This window comes from Falco punctatus (genome assembly GCF_963210335.1).
Source record: "Falco punctatus genome assembly, chromosome: 1".
NCBI classification, from domain to species: Eukaryota; Metazoa; Chordata; class Aves; order Falconiformes; family Falconidae; genus Falco; species Falco punctatus.
The window spans coordinates 80020295-80048227 of NC_137580.1; the positions used below are offsets into that span (position 1 = coordinate 80020295).

Here is a 27933-nt window from a genome sequence, read left to right on the forward strand (position 1 = left end):
AAAAAGAGAGAGAGAAACAAAACCCAAGAAAAACAAGTGATGCACAATACAATCGCTCACCACCCGCTGACCGAGGCCCAGCCAGTCCCTGAGCAGCGATCGGCAGGTCCGGGCCAGCTCCCCCCAGTTTATATACTGACCGTGATGTTCTATGGTATGGAATATCCCTTTGGCTAGTTTGGGTCAGCTGTCCTGGCTCTGCTCCCTCCCAGATTCTTGTGCAGCTGCTCACTGGCAGGGTATGGGAAACTGAAAAATCCTTGATTTAGAGTAAGCACTACTTAGCAATAACTAAAACACCAGTGTGTTATCATCATTCTCATACTAAATTCCAAAACACAGCACTGTTCCAGGTTCTAAGAAGAAAAGTAACTCTATCCTAGCTGAAACCAGGACAGAAAGATGGCAACTTTACCACATAAACCATATCTATCTTCTTACCTTTCTTCTGATGGCTAACAAAGGAGCAGCTCTTCAAATACTGTCTCAAGTGAATGTTGTATTTTGATTTCATTGTCTGAGTTGCTCAGTAAAGTTCCTTCAAAAGTATCTGTGCATGTTAACTTCCTAGCTACCACCTTGGGCATCTGGCTGTGCTGCAGCTGGTTATTTGTAAGGAAATTCTCCCATGAATAAATTACCAGAAACATTGTTATTATGGAAAGGAAAATACAACCCTTAGATTCTCCTTCAACATTTAGATTCTGGTCAGAGTCTTGAAATTACCGTCCTAAAATCAGGATGAGAGTCTAGGTAAGAGTCTGGAGTGAGAGTCAGGTTAATTAGCAATACTTTCTTTTTGTGGTTGCAAAGAGTCCAGCTGACAATATGGATATGCAAAAAACATAGAAAAAGCTCTGGAATCCACCCATTATAAAATGATATTTAAAAATTTAAATGTTTTACACCCTTGATTTTTTTTGTTATTAGTTGATCTGTGATAACTAGACATGTAGGATTTTGGACTATAACCTCATGGTGCTGTGGTTTCTAAGTCTGTCAAGCTTTATTTAAACTGTGTCGTACCTCACATCTAATTGAAATATATTTAAAATTGTGTGTGTTCATGCCTTCTAGGTATGTCTGTTATCACAGAGGCTGAGAAGTAGGATAAATTAGCCATTACTGAACATAGAGCTGACAAGCTAGACTGATCATTTAAAAATTAGTTTAGTCATTTCTATATTGCAGGGAAATTGCCAAAGCTTACTAGAAGGAGTTAAAGCCTGTCGTTCACCCTTCCTCCTCTCCTCTTCATGGCAACAGCTGCCCCAGCAGCTCTGACTCAGATTTGTGACTCTGCAGTCCTCTCCTGCTTCCTCTCTACCTGCAGCTGACATGGGCTGCCTCAGTCCTGGATATTCCCTTGTTCTCATTTTGCACTGTCCATGGTTGCTTTCTTTTTTATATACCTTGCTTAGTAAATGAGATAAATGCGATCTTCAGTTACCTGCATAAACATAGGGCGGGTATTTCTCACTGGTGCTGGGATATCCAGGGTGGCTTGAAATGTTGCATGTCCAGTTTTCACTGTTCTTTGTACCCACACTCCCATACATAGAGCCTCCTCTGAAAACACCACTGGGGCTTTATATGCTCGCCTAGTATACTGTAGTCAACAGATCTGTGAAGGGCTGTTTTTTGCTGATGAAGGGTGCAGCCCACAATCAAACTTCTCCAGGAGTAAAGGTGTACCCATCCAAACCCCTTCCTGCCTGCCCCGGTTCGACGGTGCCTTAATTGTGCCCCTGCAATTCTGTGTGCAGTCATGCTTCAGAGAAATCCGATTTAAAAAACAAACAACGCACAGCATTAAGTTGTCTTACTCCATAATGGCAGGTGCATGATTCAGGCCTGGAGAGAGCAGGTGTTTTCTTAAAATTGCTTTGGTGTTGGAGAAATTACAACATAGGACCATATCTTAAGATGTTTCTGAGCATAAAACGACTGCTTGTAAGTGCTGTTTAGAAAAGTGCTAGGAGTAAGTTAAATTCTCTCTCTACTTCAATATGTAAAGGTAATATGTTATTTCAGGAGAAACCTGAGGACTTTTTATTTGAATTATGCCAGAGTATCCTGACATGACAGGTGTTTTTATTAATGTATTTCTGGTGTTGGGGAACAAAATCAGATTACCAAAAGATTTTTCTCTTTGCTAGATCTGGTTAGAATGATGATAACACAGACTCCATGCAAGAAACATTGTGATGATGGCATAATATATGTCTGAAATGATGTAGTGTTTTCACAAATCATAAGATGAAGGGATAGCTTATCTTCAGATTTTAGCACTCGCTACTGCAGTATGAATTATATTGTATAATCTTTACTTCCATTCTGAAAATTGTCTGCAGTCACATATTCAATTTAGGGGAAAAACACATAAACTAAATTAGGTTAAAAGAACTAACTCTGCATTTTGTATTGCTGATTTAATAGAAAGCAGCTCAAAAAGAATACAGTAATGATAGGGCATAAATGTTAACATTATGTATAAATAAATGTCAGGCATAAGTTTTCTTCTAAATTTGCCTTAAGAACTGAGTTAGGATGGATGTCTCTTGTGACTATAAATACAGAGTATCTGACAGAGGCCTGGCAAACAAGAACTTTGTCAGAAGGCAGGTGATAGGAAATCATGTAACATTCACCACAGATCTCTCTTGAGTAATCTTCCTTCCTTGTCCCCCATCCCCTGCGCTTGGTGTGGGTGAGATTGATAGTAATGATGAACATCTCAGGTCCCCCTGGGGGCACAGGGCTGGGACCTGAAGAAGGGCTACACCTGGGAAGCTTCTGAGGAGCCCGGGGAAAGCTTAGTCAAGAAAATCGGGGGAAAAGAAAGACCAGATGGTGCATGAGGTAAATCACAGGATCTATGATCTATGATTATCCTGGCTACCAGATTTAGAAACTGAAGATTTCTCTGTTCAAGGTTCAAGTAAAGGTGTAATTTTTTGTCCTGATAAGTTACTTGAAGAAGTTAGAGCTTACAGTTACTTGATACAAGCCAGAGAAACCTCTTACATGTTAATTTTCCCTATCTTTCCTTCATCTTTACAGTTTCAGTGTGGTGACATTTTTGAGAAGATTATGAGGTGTAAAACCATAAAGAATTCACTTAGCCATTAAATGTAAGAGGCTGGTACACTATGATTTTCTGATTGAATGATAATAATGAGTGTACAGGAGACAGTTTTGACAATAGTCTGGTAAATAGAGAAGTACTATATTATTGTTCATTATGTCATGAATTGAAGGTACTTGTTAACTGTAGCTCTCATTTTCTCTTTGAATTAATGTTTAGCTAGACTTAACTGACTATACGTTCTGGCTACAGTTATCGTATTAAGCAAAGAATAATTTATGACTTCAAATTACAGTAAACTAAGATTATTATGAAGATCAATAATTTAATTTTCAGGTGTCTTAAAGATGTCTGTGAAATATAGGTTCTGGCATCTCCTGCAATCAGATTTGTATTTTTAGGCAATTTTAGAGAGAAGATCACATAGCGATAACAATTGCTCGATCCAATAGTAAATTAACATATGGAGATCTGGCTTTGTGAAGGATGGCTGCTTTTGGGGTTGTGGAAGCTAAACTGATCATTTCATATTTACAGAATACATCCTTTTAGGTTTGCAGTCAGAACCATTAGTGACATTTGTAGTGTTTATGTCTTTTATACGTAGTGGTGGTATTTTCTACTGCAGATTTCGTCTTGGGAGCAGGAAGAGAAAGAGCCATAGAAACATTTAGGTTGGAAAAGGCCTTTGAGATCAAGTTCAGCCATTAATCCAGGACTGCCAAGTCCACCACTAAACCATATCCCTAAGCGCTGCATCTACGTGTTTAACACCTCCAGGGATGGTGATCCCTGGGCAGCCTGTGCCAGTGCTTCACCACACTTTCAGTGAAGATTTTTTTTCCTAATACCCAACTTAAACCTCCCCTGGTGCAATTGAGGCAGTTTCCTCTTGTCCTGTTGCTTGTTACCTGGGAGAAGAGACCGACCCCCACCTGCCTACAGCCTCCTCTCAGGGAGTTGTAGAAAGCAATGAGATTTCTCTTGCGTCTCCTCACTAGACTGAACACCCCAGTTCCCTCAGCCATTTCTCATCAGACTTGTGCTCCAGACCCCTCACCAGCTTCACTGCCCGTCCCTGGACACGCTCCAGCACCTCCCTGTCCCTCTTGCAGCGAGGGGCCCAAACCTGAACTCGGTACCTGAGGTGCGGCCTCACCAGTGCCGAGCGCAGGGGGACGGTCACTGCCCTTGCCCCGCTGGCCACACCGTTTCAGACACCAGCCAGGACGCTGCCGGCCTTCCTGGCCACCTGGGCACCCTGCTGGCTCCTGCCCAGCCGGCTGCCAGCCAGCACCCCCAGGCCCTTTCCCCCCAGGCCCTGCCCAGCCGCTCTCCCCCAGCCTGTAGCGCTGCGGGGGGTTGCTGTGACCCAAGGGCAGGGCCCGGCACTGAGCCTGGTGGAACCTCGTACAGTGGCCTCGGCCCATCGGTGCAGCCTGCCCAGACCCTCTGCAGAGCCTCCTGCCCTCAGGCCGACCAACACTCCCGCCCAGCTGGGGGACATCTGCAAACTGGCTGAGGCTGCGCTCCATCTCCTCAGCCAGGCCCTCCATAAAGACACTGAACGGGCCCCAGCACGGAGCCCTGGGGACACCTCGTGTGACCGGCCACCAGCGCAGGTTGCCTTGTCACAGAAGGAGATCAGGTTTGTCAAGCAGAACCCGCCTTTCAGAAATCAATGCTGGCTGGGCCAGATCCCTCAGTTGTTCTGTATGTGCCACGTGGGCTGTCCTACAGGGGAGAGAGGAGCCAGGGATGTGGGTCAGCACCGTGGGTGCAGTCAGCATTCTTCAAATCACTGGTTTTGGCAATTAGATACCAGGGTCCTGATAGCAGCCCCTGGGGCTGCAGCATCTCCCCTGCTGACTCTGCACAGTGTTTCTAGTTGTAGATGGCAATAGATGAAAAAGAAAAAGATTATAATGTTATGTTTGTCCAAGTTCACAACTGCTGTGTTTTCATAGACATGCCACTTGATTCTCATGAGAAAGGAAGAGTTGAAGGGTGGGTGGTGATGGAGTGGCTGACCTGGTGGCTGGCTGGTGGGAGGCTTGAGAACACCTATAAAAATGTCTGTTCCTGAATGCTGCTCACATCTGTGAATTTTTTAGGAGATATTCCAAATTAGCTAAGTGTGAAATATGAATCTGAGGTGATTAAAATTTTTTGGGCCACAGCAAAAAATGGCCAATAAAGTGGTAATAATAGTAAGAAAGAAATTTACAGAATGGTTGTTAGAAGCTTAACTTAACCCAAAAAGTAGTTCTTACAAAACCATAATTTGTTTCGTACGTGGTTTTAAACTGTAATATCTCGGACTGATCTGTGCATTTAACGAGGCATGTATGTGTTGAATTCTGTTAATTTTTATGTGAAAACTTGATATATTTTATTTTTTATTTATAATTGTTATACATTGTTGTATAGTGAGCAAATGGCATGCCAAGATTCTGTTTTCCTTCATTTTTAGCAGAGCAAATCTTGTACAGAATATAGATAGTCAAGAAATTTTTATAGAATTCTATAGATCCTGCTCATGGAGATTCGGTTGGTCCCTTATATACAGAGTGCAATTACCTGCAATGTCAGAGCTTACCTGCTTTTAGCTCCTATGGGATGTTGAAATGTCATAAAGCTGGTATGTTTTTTCCTTTGCTCAGTCTAAACATCCAGACAGCTCTTTCTGTGTTCTCCAACTGCGGCTTGAATTTATGCAGTTGTGAACATCATTGGATTAGCAAACCCTATTTAAAAAAATGTAGAGTGATTTTATTAGGTGCATTCAGCAGAAGGAACGGCCCCTGAATTGACAGCATTACTGATACTCCTACTGTGCTTTAGAGCTTGGCAAACCCATGCATATGTTTGCAGGCTGGGGCCACAGAGTAGGTTGTTTAAAGAACAGTTGCACATAGGAAAAAACACATTTCTTTCTAAATATTTAGCTGTATTTTCTATAAATAGCAAGCTTTTTATTACAAGGAACAAGCATAAAATAAAAGAGGCTAATTCTTTCTACTTTGCCCTTTGCTAATGCAACCAGTGTTGCAGTGGGTGGGATTTTCTCGCAGCAATAAGAGCAAGAAATTTTTCTTTGATTGGAAAATATGTTTACAGAATCAGAAAAAATCGACAGGAGCAGGTGTTACACTTGAAAGTATTTTTTAGAACTAAGCTGTGTATTTTTGTGGGGTTTTGTTGTGTTTTTTCTTTTTTTTGGGGTGGCAGTGGGGGGTGGGGGGGTGAAAGCAGGACTTCAGATTCTTAATACTTCAAGTTGGCAGCATCCTGTTAAATTACTTTGTGAGAGCTGGGAGTGTGCGGGCAGATGAATGCATAGTCTGTAGTGTGTGATACCATGCATATAAAATGGTTTATTGAGCAAAATAAACAATTCTCTGCAGTCTCTGACAGACAATTCTACATTTCTCTGCAGTCTCATAACTGACAGCTATGACCAGTCAAGTAAAGTCTACCTTTGCATTTGCAATGACTTCTATTTCGTACAACTTAACCCAAAATGCCTCATTAGGAGTGCACACCTGTCATTTTTCTTGTTAGTTGGATTTTTTTGATACTCTTAATCATATGGTGGGTTTTTGTCTCCTTAAACAAAAATAATGATTTATTTTTCATAATGTAGACATACAGTGTATTTTAAATTAATATTTAACTGGAAAGCTTAGGCTTTCATAGGCCTTCTGCTTATCTTTCTAATATCTCATATGAAGCTGTTGTTACTTCCCAATTAAAATCATATAATTTTCTACCTGTTATTTTCAGTTAGCATGGAGAGGTCTCAGGTAGTGTGTACTGCTTAGTTGTTGCTTTCAAAGGAACAAAATTTCTGCAATTTATTCGCATAACCCAATTTTCTTATTTTCTAAATGGAAAAGTGGCACTTACAACAACACAGGGGCCCTAACTTTAAAAAAAAAAGTTTTATTCTCATTTAAGAATTTATTTTGCACCTGCTAAGTACATAGTTTTATTCAATCCTTGACACTGATTTCATGTCTTTTATTTACTTGTACCAAAACACATAGGAGGAAAGAATGGAGATGGCAGAGCCATTATAACTTCATCCAATATGTCAAACTGACTTCTAAAATTTAGAGTGTTGTTGTTTTTCTGGTGCATGGTTTTTAGCAGGACAAGTTTTTTGCACTGCTAGAGACTCTTCCAGCATCCTTTGTTAGTACTAAGTATACTGAAAATAAAATTAATAGAATCTGTACCTCAATGATAGTCATGCAGTTCTGTGCTCATTGTTTTTGAAATCTGAACAGAGTCAATATTCAGCTAGAGGTAAGAGATTGATCAAAATCAAGCAGGTCTTTTAACATTATCCATCATAAACAATATATATGGCCTGTTGACAGCTACTTGGGAGTTTTGTGTTAATGAAGAAAATTCAGAAGCTAAAGAGAGGTGCACAAGGCTGAGTGCATTCCAGGATTTGCACTGTTTCTGCTGGGGCTACCCAGCTTCAGCATTCCTGAAAGGAGAAAACTCTTCAAAAAGCATATCTTACGGCTGGTAGATTTCAAAACACTTTGCAAAAGGGAAAAGTGAGCTTATACCCAATTTACAGCAAGATGATTCATAATCATGCAAGTTCCCTGCTTTGGAAATGGCCGCTTTGCAGAAGCCCATGGAAAAGCTCGTTGAGTTAAAGAGAAACCCAGAGTCCGTGCCGAAGAGGAACACTGCGCAGAAATGCAGAGTGATGTATTTTCCCTGGTTGCCTTTGAGGTAGCTGTGTAATGATATCCCGGGTTAGTGTCAACAGGAAAATGCCAGCAGGAGGCTAGGTCACTCTTCTATTTTCTCCTTTGTTTTTTTTTTTTTTTTTTTTTTTTTTTCCCCTATGGTGTTAGGATGAAAAGGCTTCATACTACAAATATTCAGTAACTGAGAGAGACAGCTTATTTTTTTGGGTAAGTTTACAGTGCACTATGTTTCTCCACAAGTAGATATTAAAGTTTTATCATTTCCATTTGACAGCCTCCTCAGCACCCTCATGCATTAAAATCTAACTCTACTTTCCTAATAAAACTGTTAATTTATGACTATTGTGAACTTCTACAGAATGAATCAATATTGATTTTCTGAACCTGCTTCTCACTAGACTTGTTAAAATAAACAATCTGATTTTAGAAAAAAATCTTTGAATTGAGCAAGAAGGAGCTTGAATCTTATTGCTGTATTTTGAGAATTTGAAGACTCCTATGAAGACTTAAACAGACTCAGGCTTGCCTAAGGCAATATGTAATAGTTTTTACGGTTTTCAGTCAAAGAATTCAGCACAAGGAGTAAGAGCACTTAATTTATTCCAGTCACTGAGAACAATTAACTGTTTGAGCTGCTCACAGTTCTTGGCTCCCAAGGGCAGGTTATTTAGACCCATTTTGGTCACCCTGGCACAGAACTGTGAGTGTGGCACTGTAGAATTTGACACATCAGCTGCAGTTCATTGCCTGCATAGAAGTCTGTGGGGCTGTATGCGATGCCCTCAGAATATCCAAGATATCTGTGCAGAACTGGCGATTATGGCACAAGACCAATGGGACACCTTCCGACTGGAGGCTGAGCTGAAAGCCCTAAAGCATCTGAAAGGGCACTGGGTGCCTGTGCACGGGCAAGTGTATCAGCCCCACAGACAGAAAGCTGCAGAACAAAGAGCTCACTGTTCTTATTGAAGCTCTGAGTGGATAGTCAAGCTGTTTTTGAAAATTTTGATTCTACTCTTCCTCCCCTGCTCTTCCCATTCCAAGCTTTCTAGTCATTATTGATCTGATTATTTTTTTCTTTTTCTGATGTTACATTTTGGCTTGGCAGATATAAATGTACACATCTGGTTTGGTCTAAAACATTTATTTTCTTATTTGTCACATCCACAAAACTTCTCCAATTTCTGGGAAATAATTTTGTTTGTTTATCTATTCATTAAACATGAACACTGTCCACAATTGTAACCCGGGAAAGTGCCCTGTGTAGTGTGTTTTGAATGTAGTAAGTTAAACAGGCAATCTCTGTGATGCAGCTGATGGGTGTAGTCATGATCAGCTGCTCCGAAGCACAAGGTGAAAGCACTGATCAGAAGCAGAAGTTGGATTTATTGAGGGGGAGAGTTGCTAAGGGAAATTCAGACATTAGCTGGTGCAGTGCAAGATGCTCTGTTTCATGATACAGTAATGGAGAAGCTCACTTCAGAGTCTCTGTCTTCCCTACAACAAACAGAGAGGGAAAGCTTAAATATCTAAGGAAGTGCTGATGACTGGGTCTCCATAAACTAAAGGTTATTTTTGATCATGACCTACTATTTTAGTGCATTTTCCATAATAAAACATGCATTCTAATTAGAAACAAGATGCAATGAAAATGTTTGAAAAGGAAATATTTTATTCCTTCCTCTTTTGGAGAATTTTTTTCTGACCATCATTAGAAGAAATTACCCAGCACTCATGATACAGAATTTAGTTTACGTATCTGCAAGCAGAATTTGAAATCAGCTGGCTGGCTGGGGTAAGGACCTCACATGTGAATTCCACGTGAACTGTTACTTATTAGAGCTTTCCTGAATTCTAGTGTAGCTTCTCCAGTGTTAGCTGGTGCCAGCATACAGCTGGAGAAATGTTGATTAATGCAAACTTTATGGATTAATCAGTATGAGAATCAGTACCTCAGAGACTCAGAAATGTGTGCAAACTCTGCTGTGCCAGTGCCCACAAATCTCAGACAGGTATCTCGTTTGAAATTGTTGTGTTTTTTTCCTCTGAACCACCAAGTAGTAAGTGAGAGATTGTTGTGGAAATAAAAGCGGTTTATTTTCGGTGACAAAGAAAGTGGGGAAGGAGGCCATAGGGACTGTTCTAATCTCTCCTCCATGGTTATAGTGAATATGTCTCTCTCTCCCCCGCTCCTCCCCCTCCACTGGAAAAAAACAAGTGCTGTATCTCTTCTCCTGTAGTTTCCTGAATTAAGTGTGTCTCTTGTGGAGCTCTTAGACACAGATTCCAATAAAAAAAAAATAAAAAAACCTTCCTGTTGGGAATCACCGTGTTTCCACTTGATTTTGATTTTTAAGTGAAGGATATTACACTAATCAATGCAAAACAAGGAAAATGCTAACACGTGATGTAAGTAATAATATGCAGGTGGATCAGATTTGTCTGAAATTTATTTTGTTGTCTGTTTTCTGCTGTTCAAGAGCTGTACAAAACACACATCATAACTCTGCAGTTAAGCTGCATTTACTTTTTTTTCTCATCAGAGAAAGGTGAGGATGCTGGAACGAATAAAGGGTTCTCTTTGCTTCACCTTCTTTCTTGTACGTTTCCCAGCACACTTGTGCACCCCCTGTTGCCCTTTGCTTCCTACCATCTCTGGAGAATAGATTTGATAAAAAAAAAAAGTATTATAGATTAAAAATAAGCAAAGAAATATTTATGCCTGATGATTCCTTTTGCTGTCCTACTTCAAAACTGAAGGTTTTGTTCTCAGTAGACAGAAGAAGGAATACAATTATCTCCTTAGAAGAAATTTGCAAAGTATTGGCCCTTTTTCAGCATGGACATTACTTCGTACCAGTCTGAGTGGGAAGGAACAGGGCAGTAGCTATCCTACCCCAAGATAATGAGGAGTAGGAAGCAGAGATTGTAAAATATCTTTGGTAAATATTCCCTGAGACTAATGGGAGGAAAAAGCACTTGTACAAAATCATGGTAAATAAAATTGTAAGTGATTCAAATTATTTTAGTGAATCTTAGCTAAAAGGATCTTAGCTTTGTATGGAAATTGTGTTGTATTGAAATCATATTAATTAGTATTAGAAACAAATCTTCAGTATTTTCCAGTTCCAACCGTTGTACCTATTTACACATTATACACATTCACATGTATCTATGTATTCATTTACTGAAGAGCTGCCCAAATTCTGACTTCTGAGAACTTGCATTTTCTGTAGTTTTAGCCCAGGTTTACCTTTTGTGCACCGAAAAATAAAGTACAAGTAGCTTGTAACCACTATGTTTGTTGAGATGATCGTATGAGTTAAATATCTCAGTGATTTTTAAACCAATTTTCTTTTCTTAGGTTGTCAAAAGACCGCCTATTTAAATGCCAATCTACTCCACTGGAGCTGGTTTTGATACGTGCCAAGGAGAACTTAAATCTTTGCATTTGGATAATTTAAGGTAAATACAAATTACCTAAGAGATTTGTTAAGGTCTTAAAGGAACCATTTCCAAACTAATTTTATATTTAGGTGATATTTACTTTGTATTCTCAGAATATGCATTTTAACTTCAATTACTCAGTAGAAATGCTTTAAAACTAGATAAAAGAATGCCTAGATGCATTGCAAAGGTCTGGAATTTCTGTTTTAAGCACAAAACTCACTGTACCCCTTATAGTGGAGCCAGAAACAAAGCTCCATAAAACATGAAATCGTACCGTGAAACAAGAAGTGCACTCTTGGTGTGGTGGGGTTGTGTTGCATGGCTCTTGTTTACACTTAAGAGTTGTGTTATGATCTAAAAGCACACGGGAGCCATCTGTCCTCTTTGTGCCAGGCATACCACAAGCCTGTAAGAAAAGGGACAGTCCCTGCTTGTCAGGTGTGCTAGGCTTTGCATTTGCACTACTGGGACCTAAAAATCTCTTAAGTTCTATGTTCATTTTACCTGTGGTATCTGAAAACTTGCAGAAGAGTCATCAAGTGATCTGTTCATCATCTTTCAGACAAACTTGTGCATTACCACAGTGGTAGCACCTGCAATACCACTGAAATGCAAATAGTATCTGGGGAACCTTACTTGCTATCTGCCTGCCCCATGAATGCTGCTGAAGGCAGATGCTCTCTGGATCTTGCATCCTCATTCATTTTTGTGTTTTCTCTTCAGGCCCTCTCAAGAATTTTTTTTCTTAAGAGGCACACTGAGCACTGTGTAACATAATCTACTCAAAGTATGGCTGTAAATAGGACCATACATCTCTATTGTCTCCTTGGGAAATGTTTTTGTTTGATCTTGGGTCTCTTAATTAAAAAAAAAAAAAAGAAGCAGCTACAAATATCTTTGATAATGATGCTTAATGGTTTCATACTGTATAAGAGGAAAAAAAATGAGGCCACCTCAGGAACCACAGCATTAGCAGCAGAACTACAGCCTCTGTAGTTTCCACTTTCTTTTTATTTATGAGGTGCCTTTGGTGATAATCTTTAAAAATTCATCTTCAGTTCAGTTTGCTTCAGCCATATGTTGCTAGGGGCTGCAGACCAAAGGTTGGGCTAATCATTGCTATCCTATACTTCTCTACCGATCAGCCCTTTCAAGTAAGGGAGTTTTTTCATACAGTGATAAAAAGTCTTGGGGTTGGTACAGTATTTGATTATCACCATGATAGCACTTTCATTCTTTTTCCTGGTATAATTTTCTGTTTTTTACTTCACCTTAAAGTTTAGCTTAATAGGACTTCTTATGGCTTACATGTGACACATACTTGTGTTGTCAAGACTTTTCACTTATGGTCAGGCTGAGATGAATGCCTGAAACAGCTATTCATTCAAATTGCCTGGGAATATAGTGCAGGCAGAATATCAGATCTACAAAAAGTTGAGACACTAGCCAGATTTTGATCTCAATGAAAACATGTGTGTTTGAAACCGATGTCAGCAGCACTTACCTCAGATTGATATCTATGTAATTGAGAACAGTATCTGATCCTCTCCGGCTGGTCTGTCCCCTGAGATTTCTTTACTTATGCATTACAAAGATTGGCACTGTTGTCTTTTATATAACCTGTTAGTTGCATGTCTCTTTTTGATCAAGTTATGTATGCCGTTTATGTATCAGTCTTTAAGGGCCTACCCTGTTCACTAATGTAACTTAAAATGTTTTAAATGGGTGGCAGTCATAGCAAGTGAGAAATATCAGGGTATTTTCATCTGACCCATTCAGATATGAGTACCTGTATTCATCACATGGCAAGTACTTATGCATGGGTTGAGTAGTTATTGTTGTTACCATTTCCATGGTCAAAAATATACTGAACAGGCATCAGAAGCCTTTGCAAAGCAGGTGGTATGTGTAAGGAGCTCCTTAACGTTGAGTGCCCTGGATTAATATTGCTTTGGTGTCTGAAGGATAGGCAAACTGTGCGGGTGAGGCTGCCCGCAGTCCAGTCCTGGCTGCAACAGTCTTTTGCTCTTTGTGCTTTAGTGAATAAGTCAAGGTTTTCAGAAGAGGTATAAGTGACCACTTTCCGTGATGCCTTTGTAAAGTCCATTTTGAAGGTGAGGTGGGCTATGTTACATCCTGAAAGATGCTAGATCATATTTTCCTCTTCTGCCATATGCTCTGGTATGGCACCGTAGGTAGGCTTTGATTCATCCACTATGATCTTGAACAGTTAACCTAAGGACCTTAGTTACCATAAGTTATTGCTAAAATCAGCAAAGGGTGATAACCATTCCAGAATACAGGTCAGTTAACTGAAGATGTGAACCGTCTTCTGGACTGGCCATTTTATCTCTATTTTAGACAGGGAGCACAGACTCACTTGGTTCCTAATCTGGAATGTGCTGAATTCTAGACCTCGTGTCTCAGTGCTTTGCAGGAAAAAGAGGCTAATATGGTATTTCTTCCTCACATATAAAATGAAGAAAATACCTTATAAATTGTGGAGGCATATGTGTATCTAAGATTGATAGGGCTATTTTCTTCAATTTTAAGGCAAGTGCTGCAAGTATGTACTTTCTAACTGTAAAGGATTTTGTGAAGATTAATGCTTGTAGAATATTTAAAGATGTAAACCACTGAATAAACGATACTTTCTATTATGTTATTTTTGTTACTTTTGTTTGGTGGGGGAAAAAAAAAAAAAAAAAGAATTCTCTAGGGTGTGAACCACGTGAAATAATATGAGAGGTCTCCAGTACAGCGATTGTGCTTTGTGATGAAGGAAGTGCCAAATGGTTCAGTGCTCCTAGGTGTCCATGAGTCACACTTCTGTTCATCTCATTTTGAGGTGAAATGCTCTGGAAATTGAGTATATGAGCAGTGCTAGGTAGTCAGGAAGATATTGGTAGAATAAAGTAAGTTGCTTGAAATTAATTATTTGGGAAGCGCTTTGCAAAGCAGAACTGTAAAGGAAGTAAAATTTTCATCCGGCTCATTAAAACATGAACACATTATATTCATCAGTGAATTAGTGATTAACGTCCCATTTTATTTTCGTGTAAAGTACAGTATCTGAAAACTAATGTACACTTATCTGCAAGATACGTAATCTTCAAGTGGTTTGTCTGTGAAGGTGTAGTTTGGTTACTCATTTATGATTAATTTCATCTGGTTTTGTACTTCAAACATTGATTTCACTGTTTTGAGCTGCCTGGTATTCTGAAAGCTGTGCGTCTTCCAGATAAACTTAGATCTGAATCCCACAGACTTGTTTTCTTTGTTTGATGATTCTTCCTCAAATGGATTTGTACAGAAGAATTTTCAGATTTTGGTTAATGTGTTCCTTCCGTCACTTTTCTAGATATCTGAGTCCAAAGTATAAGTGCACAGGGAGAAGATGTTGAATAGCACTGAAGTGCCTGAACGTTTGGGTAGGTTCCTAGTGTGCTGTTTTAAAGAGAACTGAATCGCCTGGCTCCCTTAGTGATTTCAGGCACTGAATATCAAAACACAAAACCAAAACCCTTACACCAGTGTCCTTATGATATAGGCATGAAATCCCATTTTAAAAAGTGATTTGGCCTCAAAGTCATTGGCATATGTTGTACTCCAAATGCCTACACAACTTCTGCATTTGATGTGTATTAAATGGATATGCATTATACATAGCACATACACTTTTTGTGGAGGCTCTTCTCTGGAAGGAGACTCAAGTATGTTAGCCAGGATAGAGCTGTGGTGTGCTCCCACAAGATTCCCGTGGGAATCTCGGTATGGATGTTAAAGAAAACAGGCCCATGGGCTGCACTGAGTGTTTATCCTGTACTATTGAAACTCAGAGTCATTGTGAGCTGGACACTGAACAAATCTAGCTCCATAAAAACCAGTGCTTCTAGGCATTAAGCAAAAGCCCCAGGGCTAAGCAAGCAGCCAAAGGCGGGGCTCTCAGCACTACAGTTTTGAATTTAAACATTTTTAATTTTGCCTTTGCTGCCAACCATTTTGTACCCCAACCCTCAGCCTGTCCTTGGGCGCTAGGGCAAGCGTTCCTACGGCAAGGAATTTGTAACTTGCACCCGGGAAGGCATCGCACGTGGAGGTACTGGACAGTCTGGGTGTGCCAGCAGTTGGTGCCGCGTAAGGCACTGCCCCAGGAGGCGCAGCAGCAGCGATGCCATGCTGCCGGGGACCACGCCGGTGTGCTGCACTGTGTGCTCTGCCGTCAGAACCCTGCAGTCCGTTTGCTATAAATTGTGCCCTTCGTGGTAAACTGTGCAGTGCAGTGTGGAGCAGCTATCTTCCCGAGAAATCATTTTACTCTGAGTGAAAGGTTCAATGTTAGTGGCTACAGGGGAAACTGTGAGTTCGATCAATAATCTCCCTGTTCCCCCATTTCCATACCGACAATAATTCATTGTGTACCCCGATTCTCTCTCTTTCTCAATTATGCAGCAATAAATTGAAAACTGGCATTGATGTTTCAGAATACTGCAAGGGCTAGAACCCCTTGGGTTTCCATCCCTCCTGCAACTGAGCACTTCAGCCTTCAAAAATTTGTTTTGGCTTCTGAAGTAGGGATGTCATATCATTTTACAGTAGTGAGTGTTTCTTGCCACTTGTGGCAATGTGGAAATCACCACAGGGACCAAGATTGTTCAAGTGTTCAGCAAGAAAAGCTATATCCCGTTCATAAATCTCTAAGTCAAATCTGAAATAAAAGTCATGCAGCAAACCAGAAAATGAATTTTATTTTAAATTGAAACAGGGATCAGCAGATATAGCCTGGGATTTGGAAATGATTAAGTGTAAGATTCAGTTAAGAAGTTTCACCTCCCACGAAAATATAAAGCAAACATTCTCATTCCTGACCTATAGATCTTTACTGTGTTCAGAATAATAAAATGACTGATCCAATCACATATTGTTGCAGAAGAACTTGGAGCATTTTTACTGAGACATGAGTCAATAATAGATTTTGCAGTTTGGGCTTTTCTTTTCTGGTAAAATCGTGGTTTAGCTTCAGATCCTCTCCCCCTGAATTGTAAGTCCTACTGGTAGTTATTGAAATGTGCTGAAGGCTGTGTTTCATCTTAGCTTTGCTTACATTAACAAGAATCTTAGTGTAAATTGATATTGCAGTCCTGAAGGTCCAAGCATGCTCGCTTTATTTCTTGTCCTGTACAGTCGTGTTTAGTGAAGAAATTGAGATTCAGAAGCAAATTTATTGAGTAAAGTATGTAAATCCAATGCCCTAAGTGGATAAAATTAGAAAACTAAATTAATGGTGTGTCTAATTGATTCAATGAGTGCTTGCAGTTTTCAGCTTTGAATCCTAGAAAGATTTTCAAAGCTGCTTAATCCTGTCTTGTAGGGACTCCCTGCACCAACTATTAACCAGACTTTCCCTTCATTTTTTGGGGCTTGGATCATCCTTACCTCTACTGCAGCTAAGATGACTTCTTATAGATCTTACTTCTCTAAATTTAAAAGCCACACTGCTGGTAATGTTGCTGTATCCTGACTAATGGTACAGATAATTCTGTCACATTTGGCTCCTGTTTCTCTTTACTTATTTTATTGGAATATAAGGAAGATTTATAACTTTATAAGGAAGCTACTGATATAATGATTTAGCATAGTCTGTGTGTTATGTTGACATGGTAGGAAAGGTATTCAGAGAACTAACATAAAACCCTAAACCAACCCTATACTTACTGTGCATAAATTCTGCATCAGCATAAATTCCAGTGGGCAATTTGAATCTGGAAAAATACATGACAGAGAGGGACTTTGGCCATTTCCAGGACGGCATGCTCATACTTTTCATTTGAAACATTGCTTCTTTTACTCTATAGAGGAATCTGGTAGGTTGGAGCACTCCTCTTAGTCTGCCGCCAAAGGTAGGAATATAGGACTTAACTCCCAGTCTTCAGCCATCACTGGGGCTGTTCTCTAGCTTTTCCCTTCTCCAAAACAAAATCATAAGGAGCTGAGGTTAGATCTGTAGGCATACACACACAGATTGCATGGGGAAGCTTTTTCCATGGTGAGACAGTTTTCTGGGAGTGGAGTCCAGATCAGGCATTTTGACCTTTGTGAAGAGGAGACAAAAGTCTCTCCTGTGCATAGGATCCCTATGCTTTTCCAAAATTTCTCCATGCTCTCTCCCCTGCCTTTACTTCTCCTCTTGTGATGAGTTCCCATGACTGGAAGCTACATTTTATCTGTTGCTGTGCCCCACTGAAGGGAAGTAAGGGGGAGTTTTTGGTTCCTACTTCACCTAGATGCTTGGTGGGCAAAATTCTCCTTTCTTTGGCATTTCCCTGTGAAATGGAGCAAGGGATGCTACTTTTGATTTGGTATTATTTCCATCAAGCTTTGTCAGATTTAAGACAGAATCACGGGAGCAGTGATCTCTGACTGAAGAAAATCTGTTCAAATCAGAAGTCTCCCTGAGAGCATGATATATAGATTGGCAGATCTGTCAAAACTGGCTTCGATCCATCACCAATCTTCCTAAAATTCCCTTGTTATTTGCCTTTCTTTAGCCTATTGTATGTGAATCTCCATTGAACAGTTATACCAGAATCTAACATTCAGGAAATTATTTCAGTCTTCTGGAGCCTCAACCTGACATCATGGCAATGTAGCAGAGTTAAAACTGCTGCTAGTGTTTGCAAGATCTAATGCTTTGTCTAGCTGTATTGGAATAATTTACTTTAAAAATCAATGCATGTTTTTTCCAAAATAAAGAGCTAATGTAAAGTAGTATCTTAGATGAGAAAAGGAAGGCAAACAGATACTTGTTTTAGCTTAATCTGAACAGTAATAATACTAAAACATGTTGCTGCATCAATTCTGTAGTTAAGAGACTTAAGCATCTGGAAATGAAGATGTGCTAGCAGCTCTAAGCTTTTTTAAATAGAATTGGGACCCTAGAGCTGGGAGGATGTGAAAAAATATGCTTAGCTTAGCATCATGATGAACGAAGCATTTATTAATTAATGCTGGGGAAGATAATGGTGTAATAATGGCTTGCAAAGATCAAAGGTCATAAATCTTAGGTTTCAATTCACATAAAATTTATACACATGCTGAACTTCAACTGGAGAAGCAATGCCCTGAAACTTGGTACTGAGGATAGGGAATTCCAAAAGTAATTCTGGAGATAATATTTCAAGATAAACTACTGTTTGGATTAAAAAGAAATATGACTATTATGTTAATCTTTGTTTGCAATGCCCTTCATCAAGTTATTAAATTATTACTTTTGCTGCAGGCTGTTTCTTTTTTCGTCTATGCCCAGACATGTCAGGAAGAACTCTGCTGAAATTGGATTGAGCAACCTGGTCTGAAATAAATTTTGACTCTGCATTCTGAATGGCAGGTTGCACTAGAGGATCTCCTGAGATCCCTTCCAGTGTGAATTATTTTATTATTCTGTGTTATCCTGATGAGAGACCAGAACAGGGCCCAAGTAATAGGGCATGTATTTGAAATTTCAGGTACGCTGGAAATTCAGGCAGCTGCCACAATAGAGATGGAAGTATAATTGTATCTTTTAGCATTAAGTGACTTGAATGAAAATCTCCTGCTTTTCTAAGAGAGCAAAAGAGGACAGATGGGAGTGTGTTAGGAAGGGAAAAATATGTTGGTGAGATGCTATAATCTATTGAGTTATGTGGTTCTGAAAATGTTGTAGTAGAAGTTCAGCGACTTTATTTTAGAAGGCATTAGGGTACCACCAGGTGTTTTGCAGTGGGCAGGGTTGTGCTGGCCTGGGGAATGGCAGCAGGGCAGTCAGCAGCGAGGAGCTCTGGGGTGTTGTGTCAGTGACTGCACACCACAGCCTACGCCAGCACTGCTGAAATGTGCTCCTGCACCTAGGAGTTAGGCTGTTCTCTCTGGGATGCTGGCAAATTCCAGCTGCAGTTTCACCTCTCATCCTTCTTTTTTCTTCTCTTTCTTTCCCCTTGGCTGGTATTGATGCCATTGCTTTTTAAAAGGTAATTCCAATACTTTCTTTGCTCAGCCTGACCGACTCGGTCGGTAGTCATCAGCACCTGTGTTTTGTGCACTGAACTGAATGACCTTTTCTACCTACTCAGGACAAATCTTTTTCTTCCTCAGCAGAGACAGGCACTTTCTTCATCAACAGTGAACATGTCAATTCAAAGCTAAGTGGGAAAGCTGAACTCTGGCATACTAGTTCCAGCAGGCAGCCTTAATTTATATGCCAGCAAGTCGCATGGATTTACAACACAGTTTTATTCAGAACAAAAATGAATAGTTGCCATAGTTACCAAAAAATCACAAGATACTGTACAAAACTGGCACAAGATACTATACAAAACTGGAAAATAAAAGCATTATCATTAAAGGACACATTTGCCAATGAATAAAAGCAGTCCTTTCCTTTTGATAATATTTTAACCAATAGAATGGTGACATCATGCCAGTTGCTATTATATGCAATGCTAAATCTGACAGAATAGTGAACCGTTTATGGATTGACTACATAAACATATAGGTAGTACATTTCCACATGTGCCTCAGATGTATCCCTGCAATCTTTCTAGAAACAGTCATATGGAAAGAAACTGGTGCCTTTATTCTTTTTCATAAAAGAAAATGTTTTCTTTCCATGGGGGAAATGAATCTGCTTTACATTACTTATTTTTAAAACATGAAAAGGAAAGTTTTTCAGAATTCTCATAGACACATTTTGGCTTTTTAACCTCTCTTGATACTCCACATAAATGGCTTGACTTTGCTCAGAGTTGCACTGCTGTTGAAATAAGTGAATCCTGAATATACCAAAACTTTGGGAACCTAGTTAAAGCAATTGGCATGCTTCTGCTAGCTTGTGTTGGTGGGAATCAGATATATATACATGGCCATCTACACCAGTATAGTTTCTTGCCACAGAGCATAAGTAACTTGGATTTGGGTGGGTTAGACTCACTGGAGAGTTTGCTGTAGTTTTTTTCAAGACTGGGGCATTCACTGGAGGAAATGGAAGATGTTGACAAAGCTGCTCGAAGGTTTAGAAGTACAGGAAATGTCAGACTACAGAGAAGAGGAAGCAGGCTGCCAGCCTGTCCAAACGTATGGCTAGCTTTAAGAAAGGTCAAGCTGAATAAACACAATTTAATATCGCTTAACTCCTTCCTTTCCTGGAACTTATTTGGCATTCCAGAGAGCTCTCCTTTGTTAGGAAATGGCAGGACCAAGTTAATTTTTATGTATTTATTTAACCTGCATATGTAACTGGGCAGTGGTTTTTCCTGCTTTGAAATGACTGTCCTTTTTCAGAGCAGTCAGATCTTTCTCCAGAATTGAGTTACATAGATATCCTTGACAAAGTTGTCAGAGGTCAGTATCTTTTTGAGAGACATTATAAAACAGAGGCCAAGATTCTAGGTTAGTAGCAGTTGGGTTTATTTCCTATAGAAATATTATTGAAGCTGCTTTATTATTTAGAAAGGTGGCTAGGCTATTTGTGACACATAATTATGCTATTGGATATGATCATAATTACAGTAGAAGAAAAGAAACTCAGCAAAATCAGGGGATTATTGTCAAGACTCACTCAGGACTTTATATTCCATGGATGCTTCTTTGTAGTCTAAATATTTCTATTTATACTCCAAACCCTTTATTTTCTGTGACAATTAAGGTAAGAAACATTTTCCTCATCGTGCTAAAAATAATTTGCACAAAAAAGCTCAACTGTCAAAGTGCGAATTGCATTTATAAGATAGAGGAAGCACTTTTGGTGTGTGCGAAGCCACATGAACTGCCAAAAATAAACAAATTTCCATCCTGGGTATGTATCACAGCTTTATTTTTAAGTAGTGTATACATTCCTGGAGCAAATGCAAGGATCCAGGATGTGCATGTTCATCTTTTTGTCAATGTGCAGGTGATACCTGGAGCTCTTTCAGCCAGTCCAGTGGAAATACTAAAGTAACAAAAAACTATATTATTGAATAGAGCCTAGTAGAATAGAACACATTTAACTATTCTTCTTTTGACCTTCTTGTCAAATCTGATGACTTCTATTTTGAAAGTTGTTGCATGTGAGTATTGCCCAGTGACCGACTAGGTTTGAGGGAGTGTCTTTACTACATTTTTACTGCTTCTCTATTGGTTCTACTGTAGCATCCCATAGGAATGATCAGGAATCGGAGAAGGTCCTACAAATGTAACAGCAGAAAGTCTACGGCAGCTCCAAAGAAATGCCATGTTCGTCTCTGCAGACTTTACCAGCAAACTGGTAAATAATATCAGTGTCTTGCAATTATTGTAAGCAAATATTCTTAAATTATTCCTTCTATGCCTATATAACTTCTGATTCACAGACATTATGTACAGAAACTGCAGAGCCAGCTTTCTAGCTTCTTCTCCCTTCTGTGAGGCTACTTAGAATAATTGGTACCTTGGCAAGTTGTTCTTCCGTGACTGGATAGGAGGAAAGACTAGACAGAGATATGAAAATATTTCTATAGGCAGAAACAAAGAAAAAGCTTATGGATGTTCCTTATGGTGATTATCTGAGATGATGACAATCACTACAAAGAGGATGAAATCCTTATTCTACGGGACTGGTCAGGAAGATGATTTCATATAGTGTGGATTATCATAAACCCTCACATTTATTATCATTATGATCACTGTCAAGGACTCCGTAAGTGGTTGTGCCTGACAACCGTGAAATAGGATAAATAGGAATAAAATAAATACAAATGTAAGTAAGATAAATAGGAAAAAGTAAATATCATAAACTCTGTCAGTTTAAATATAAAATATTATTCAGCAAGCCACAGAGGACTGAGAAAAAAAAAGCTAAAGGAACAAAACTAGAACAAAATATTTCTTTCCAGCAGATTTGGAAAAGAAGCCTACCAGAGGGTCCATACCGTGACAGCCAGATTATAAAAGGAGCCCTTAGAGAGCATGAGGTCATTTCAGGGAAAGTAAATGAATTTTATGCATTATATTCATTGGCAAAGGAATGAAGAGGTTTGCACCTTGTAAGGCTCTAACAGAGGAGGAGAGGGCTTAGCATAGGATCTGTTTGAAAACACGCTGACTGCAGAAGAAACTGGTAGAACTAGGTGGAAGGAACCTCCCCAAAATCATCATATTGGGTAATATTCACATCCAAGTTCAAAGACAGAAGACAGCTTAAGCATGATGTAGCTGATATATTGACGCTGTATGCACCCCTTGGAACCGGGCTGGTATCCAGAGACAGGAGAATGGTGACTCTTAACATCTGGAAAAAAAAAATAAAAATAAAAAAAAAAAGGTTTTGGTGGGGCCAGCGTGGGGGAGTGCAGGCCGGGCATTCTGAGTGCCGTACCGGGCAGGTCAGCGCTGTGGTGGCAGAGTCCAGCACCACTCTGCTGCAGGGCTCACATCTTTGTAAGGCTTCTTGGAGCCCTTTCAAAGGTGGCAAAGAACGTGAGGTGACCAAGTCTGCTAGAACAGTGAGCTGAAGTTTCCAAATGGCAAACCCTCTCCAAGGGCTTCACGGCCTTGGTGGGAAAAGAGGAAAAATCTTAGCATGGATTAGTAGTTGGCTTAAAGATCAACACATGAATGTCTTTGTTAAGAGAGAGTGAGAAAGTGTGCAGGTGGTACCATGTTATTCAAGGTAGTAAGGGGGGCAGTGCAGGCAGCGTAGACTCATAGAAGGACTCTACAAGACCCAGGTAACAATGTAGGCAAAATTCAATATCCGTAAATGTAAAGTGACCAGTCAGGAAAAACAGCCTGAGCTTTGCATTAACATGGGCTCTGAACCAGCCATCTCCCAACGTTTTGTTGTGATTATCTCAGGTTTTGGCAGGTTTAAGTGGGTTCCACACATGTTTGTAATGGAGAATGGAAAGCAAATCGCTTTCTATATGTGCATTTTAGGAAAAAGAGATCCTTTTCTCAAAGTCGGTTCACAGTGATTTCTGAATGAGGGAGGAAGGTCTTGAATTACACTGTAACCTGTTCCATTAACTGAGTAGCACAGCAGTTTCCATTTTTAGATCACTTCATAGTGTGCAGCAAGGGAGCAATTTCACTGCCTTCCCAATACAATCTGGGCTTGACTGTGTATATGGACTTTTTAATTAGTTTCTCCCCCTCCACATGCACACATATTTACACAGGGGAATTTATTCAAGAAAATGTATTTTTGGGCATATATCCAAGTTTTATGAGTAAAATATCGCTGGATGTGAAAGAAAGCAGAGCCATTTCGAATGATTATGTCACCCAGACAGGGAAAGAAAACAATGTGGTGTGGAAAAACAAATGATTGAATATTCATGAGAATAAAACCTATTTAAACTGAAGTTGTTACAGTCAGCCATTTATAAGCAATCCACAGGTTGAAATTTGTGTGCCGTGTATATTTGAGAAACAACTGGAAATTGTAAACAACGAAGTAAAAGTCAGCCAAATAGCAGACAATCTAACAGTAGCAAAAAGGACAATATTAAAGAGCTTTTTTTATTTCTTTGAAAACTGAAATTGTCTGTGCTGCTTGTAATATATCATGTGGCTAGAATATCACCTGCAACAGAGCCTTGTTTAACAAATATGGGAACCGGTTCTGTAATCCAGATTTCTGATGCCCCTGGGAGCTGGTGGTGTTGGCAGGTAGCTGTATCACTGATTATTATAGCGCAGAACAGCCCTGCCTCATAGCTGATACCAGGAGCTGGGGACACGCATGACTCATTTGCAGACACAGTCCAGCACAGTAAACATCTCAGATGAATTCCTTGCTTGGCTCTGCAGTTATGTCTGAGTGAATTTTGTTGTTTATCCAGTAAATCATTAAGGAATCTTCTCTCTTTTCTATAGCAAAAAAGCCATGGCACAGCAAGAAAACCAATTTACATAGAAGCTGTGATTGTCCAAGCTCAAGTAGCAGAATCAAGACTAGAACAAAAATTGCCTGCTTAATTTGTGAAGTATACTCTTCTGTCTAGCTCTTACCCTCTTGTAAACAGCTTATGCCTTTTCATATGGCCTAGGAGCTTGCATGGTTGGTCATCATCCCTCACATTTCCAGCACAGTAACTACCTATGTGCCTGTGGCATCAGTATGTTAGGATACTACCTACAAAATAGTGGTGAATTTGTAACGGGAATAATAATGGTAATACCAGAAAATGGTGGCAGTGGGAAGATGGATATAATGGCAGTAAATGGCAGATACTCTCAGAAATTGGACATTCTTCTTATTCTGAATTTTTTGGCTTGAACCATAACTATAATTTCATGTCACCTTAGGCTTGCTTAGAAAAGCCAGTCTTTAACAGAAGGCTGTGAAGAATATAGGCTCAATAGCCAGATGCTGCTTTAAGCTGTCCTCCTTAAACATATAATGATTTCTGCTCAGCCAGGGAACAGAGAAAATGCAGTGTAACTGCTCAGGTACCCAGGAGCTCAAGGAAAGGGAAGGTGAATGTTTAGAATGGTTAGCTGTAGAGGAGTGAAGGCAGAGGGTTGATCAGCATTGATATCCAGCTGTGGCCTTGCCTCAGAGGTGTGGGTTGGTTGACATGGATGATGTGCAGCTGTAGCTCGCTCCCGCTAAGTGGTTAAATAGCCCTGAGGGTGGTGGGAGAGGGGGTTGGATGGAGGAGGAATGAGATACAGCATGGACAGTAGAATCTGGCCTATGGTAAAGCCTTGTTGCAGCCTACGAGTTTGATTGTGCTGCAACAGTTAACTGCTTAAACCCAAGACATACTGGAAGAAAATTATTGTTGAATTAAAAGTAAATGTGAGGGTATAAGGTTTTTTGAAACAATATTTTGAAGAGACAAATTTGTCAAATCATGCATTATCTGAAAACATTATATTCAGATCTTTACCCAAGCATGTAATATTGTTGCAAAGTGGTTGGACAGTATTATGTTCGTTAGCTAGTAAGCTAATATAGCCACCTAACTGTGAAGTTGCTTAGATTAAGACCATTTGGTACCCAAAATGTGCAAAAAATAAACTTCTGCGTATAGTGTTTTCAGTTACATTAATATTTTCCAAAACTATGGAATAGACAAGTTTATCTTTGACATGAGGACTAACTGTAAATACCAAACTAATATTTATTGTTGCAATCTTGAACCATTTTCAGAGCTCAGCAAAAAACAGCTCCCAGCTGTTACCCACACAGAACATCTTGGAGTCAACAGCTGAAGAAATTTAGCAGTAAACCTATTGCCTGCACCTGAAATTCATTACTTTTCCTTAATAAGGTATTTCTTCTTATAACTGTTTCTATCTTTAAGGATAGCAGTGAACTTCCTAAAGGCAAAAAGGTGCTCTGTATTCATGTATAGAAACTCTGCATTTTATCAGTCTAAGGAACAGAAAGAACCTCAGGCTCATTGGATCTTGAGATTGCCTTAGGAAGAATGAGAAAACGGACTTGGTGCAGATATTTCAAGACACGGATAAAGAGGTGGGTTTATATCGGAAGAAAGTTAGAAGCCATCCTGATGTTCCAGAGTGTGCGCTTACTGATCGATGAATGTATGTTGATATACTGAGAAAAACTGTAGAACAAGAAATGCACTTTAAAAGTACGTTTTATTGCAGTTTTTTTTTAAGATATACCTCACACTAAAACAAGAACCAGTTTCTCTGTAAATTTAGTGGAGTTTTTAGGTTCCTGTCACCTATGTGAGTGAACTGTCAAAGAAATGTTTATCTAGCTGTAGAGCTGTATTTACACCTGAGATTTTTTATTTTTATGCTGTGTAATTCTAAAGAAATTCCTTGATGAGAGATGTGCAATTTCTGATAATGCTTCCTCTCTTCCTTCATCAGCCTCCTAACTGCTGTTTTGTTTGTTGAGATGTTCTGCTTCTGAAAAGTTATCAGATGTTTCCTTTTGCACTGAGGAGAAATCTTGATTAGGGACATAAAAATAACATTTCTTTTAGGAATTGCTATGCTTAGGAATAGTTATAATTAATACAAATAATTCCATTTAATGGAATGTAGTAGACAATAGCAGGCACTGTTTTTTTTTTTTTTTTTTTTTTAAATACCTGTTTTTATTCTCTTGGAGTACATGAATGTTTTTGTACGTGATATAAATGGGACATTCTTCAGTGTTTTGTTTTTACTTTTTGCTAAGTGTCTCTTCTCACTTAAAGTTATATTAACTGTCTTCTTTGATAATAACCTTATTTTTGCACATAGAGTTTCTTGTTCATACAGATAAAATATGGCAGCAGTGGGCCATTTTCTTCAAGAAACTTGGACAAACGCTTTCAGGTTGTGCCCATCTCTGAAAGCTGTGTTCATTATGCATTTTTCTACAGTGAGAGATCCAATTGTGTCTCGTCTTTGTCTCCCTTCTACTCCTTTCACATTTCCATAGTAAGAGTCTGCATTCAAATAACTGTATCTTCTCTTACAGTTAAGTAAGGATAGACACAAGGAAAGACTTGTTTTCTGAGTTTCAAACTGTGAATGTTTACTGTATGAAAAATAGAGAATATATAGGAAGTTGCCCTTTAAATCTGGGCAGCCTGATGTCACCGCGTAGCTGACAACCTCAGTGAAAATATGAAAGGCTTGATAAAAGCTTTGATTAAGACTTCTAAAGTTAGGTTGACTTTTATGCTTATATAGCTAACAGGTGTGTATAGAATCCTGTGTATGTGACGATTTGGAGGATAGAATATGTCTGCTTCACATAACACTGCACTGATGCTGTAAGCTTCAAAAGGTTAGAAATCTTAATGCTTTGATAAACCCAATGTATACTTGCAGTTTGCAAGTTGTGCTGCTGGTTTTTTTGTTGGTGATGTTTTGACATGAAATACCACATCTATAAATTCCATCTTCATTACACAAAGTATCTGAAGAAAGGAGCTTTAAGCACTGACTCTAATAATGTATTAGAGTAGAATCTGAGTAATGCTATGAAGACAAATAAACTGGCCAGGAGTCTCTTCTAAGAGGCTCAGCGATGGAAAGTCTTTACAGAGATTGCACGCCGTATTCTTCAGCTGGGTTTTTGTTTTATGGCAAAAATCAGCTAATCCAATTTTGGTATTATGTGGTACCATTCTGAAGGTCAAAATATGGTAAAGTTGCTGTCAAGCTAACATAGCTGGTCACTGGAAAAGTGCAGGTAGAAAAAATCCAGTCAATGGCCCCTCCTGCCTGCTCTCTGGTGTGGGAAGCTCTTGGGAATTTTGGAAATTTATTTCTACTTGGTGAAATGAATGCAAAATTTTCTTCTTGGCTACCAAACAGCTTCAAACTCACTAAGTTTACCTTAATTGTTCTTACATTTAGGTGCACCAGTAAATCCATCAATATAAAGATACTAGGCTCTGCCTTCTTCAAAGGCCGCCTTTTTTGTCTCAATTAAGACGCAATCGATATAGTCTCAATTTCACTAGCTTCTATGCAAGCTATCAGCCAGCTGTAGGCATACCTATTGACCACTGTGCTCTACTAGAATTATTTTTTTTTCATGATTTTTCAACTTTAAACCTCTAAAATTCATACTGAAGTTTCATAGAAAACCATCCTTTATGCAAGCAAATGAACAAAAGAATGAAAGGCTTCACTGAGACTAAACCCTAAATAGCTTCCTTTGAGGCTGTGGTCAGTGAGATA

The 27933-nt window shown here is 39.3% G+C and overlaps 1 long non-coding RNA gene across 1 annotated transcript in view; it reads left to right on the forward strand.

The window, feature by feature from the left end:
- The window catches only part of LOC308059806, a 97598-nt gene continuing 69665 nt past the window's right edge, over positions 1-27933 (forward strand). Inside the window, exon 1 of the long non-coding RNA XR_013926405.1 lies at positions 1-27933. This exon is cut by the window's right edge and continues 19821 nt beyond it. This is a non-coding gene — a long non-coding RNA (uncharacterized lncRNA).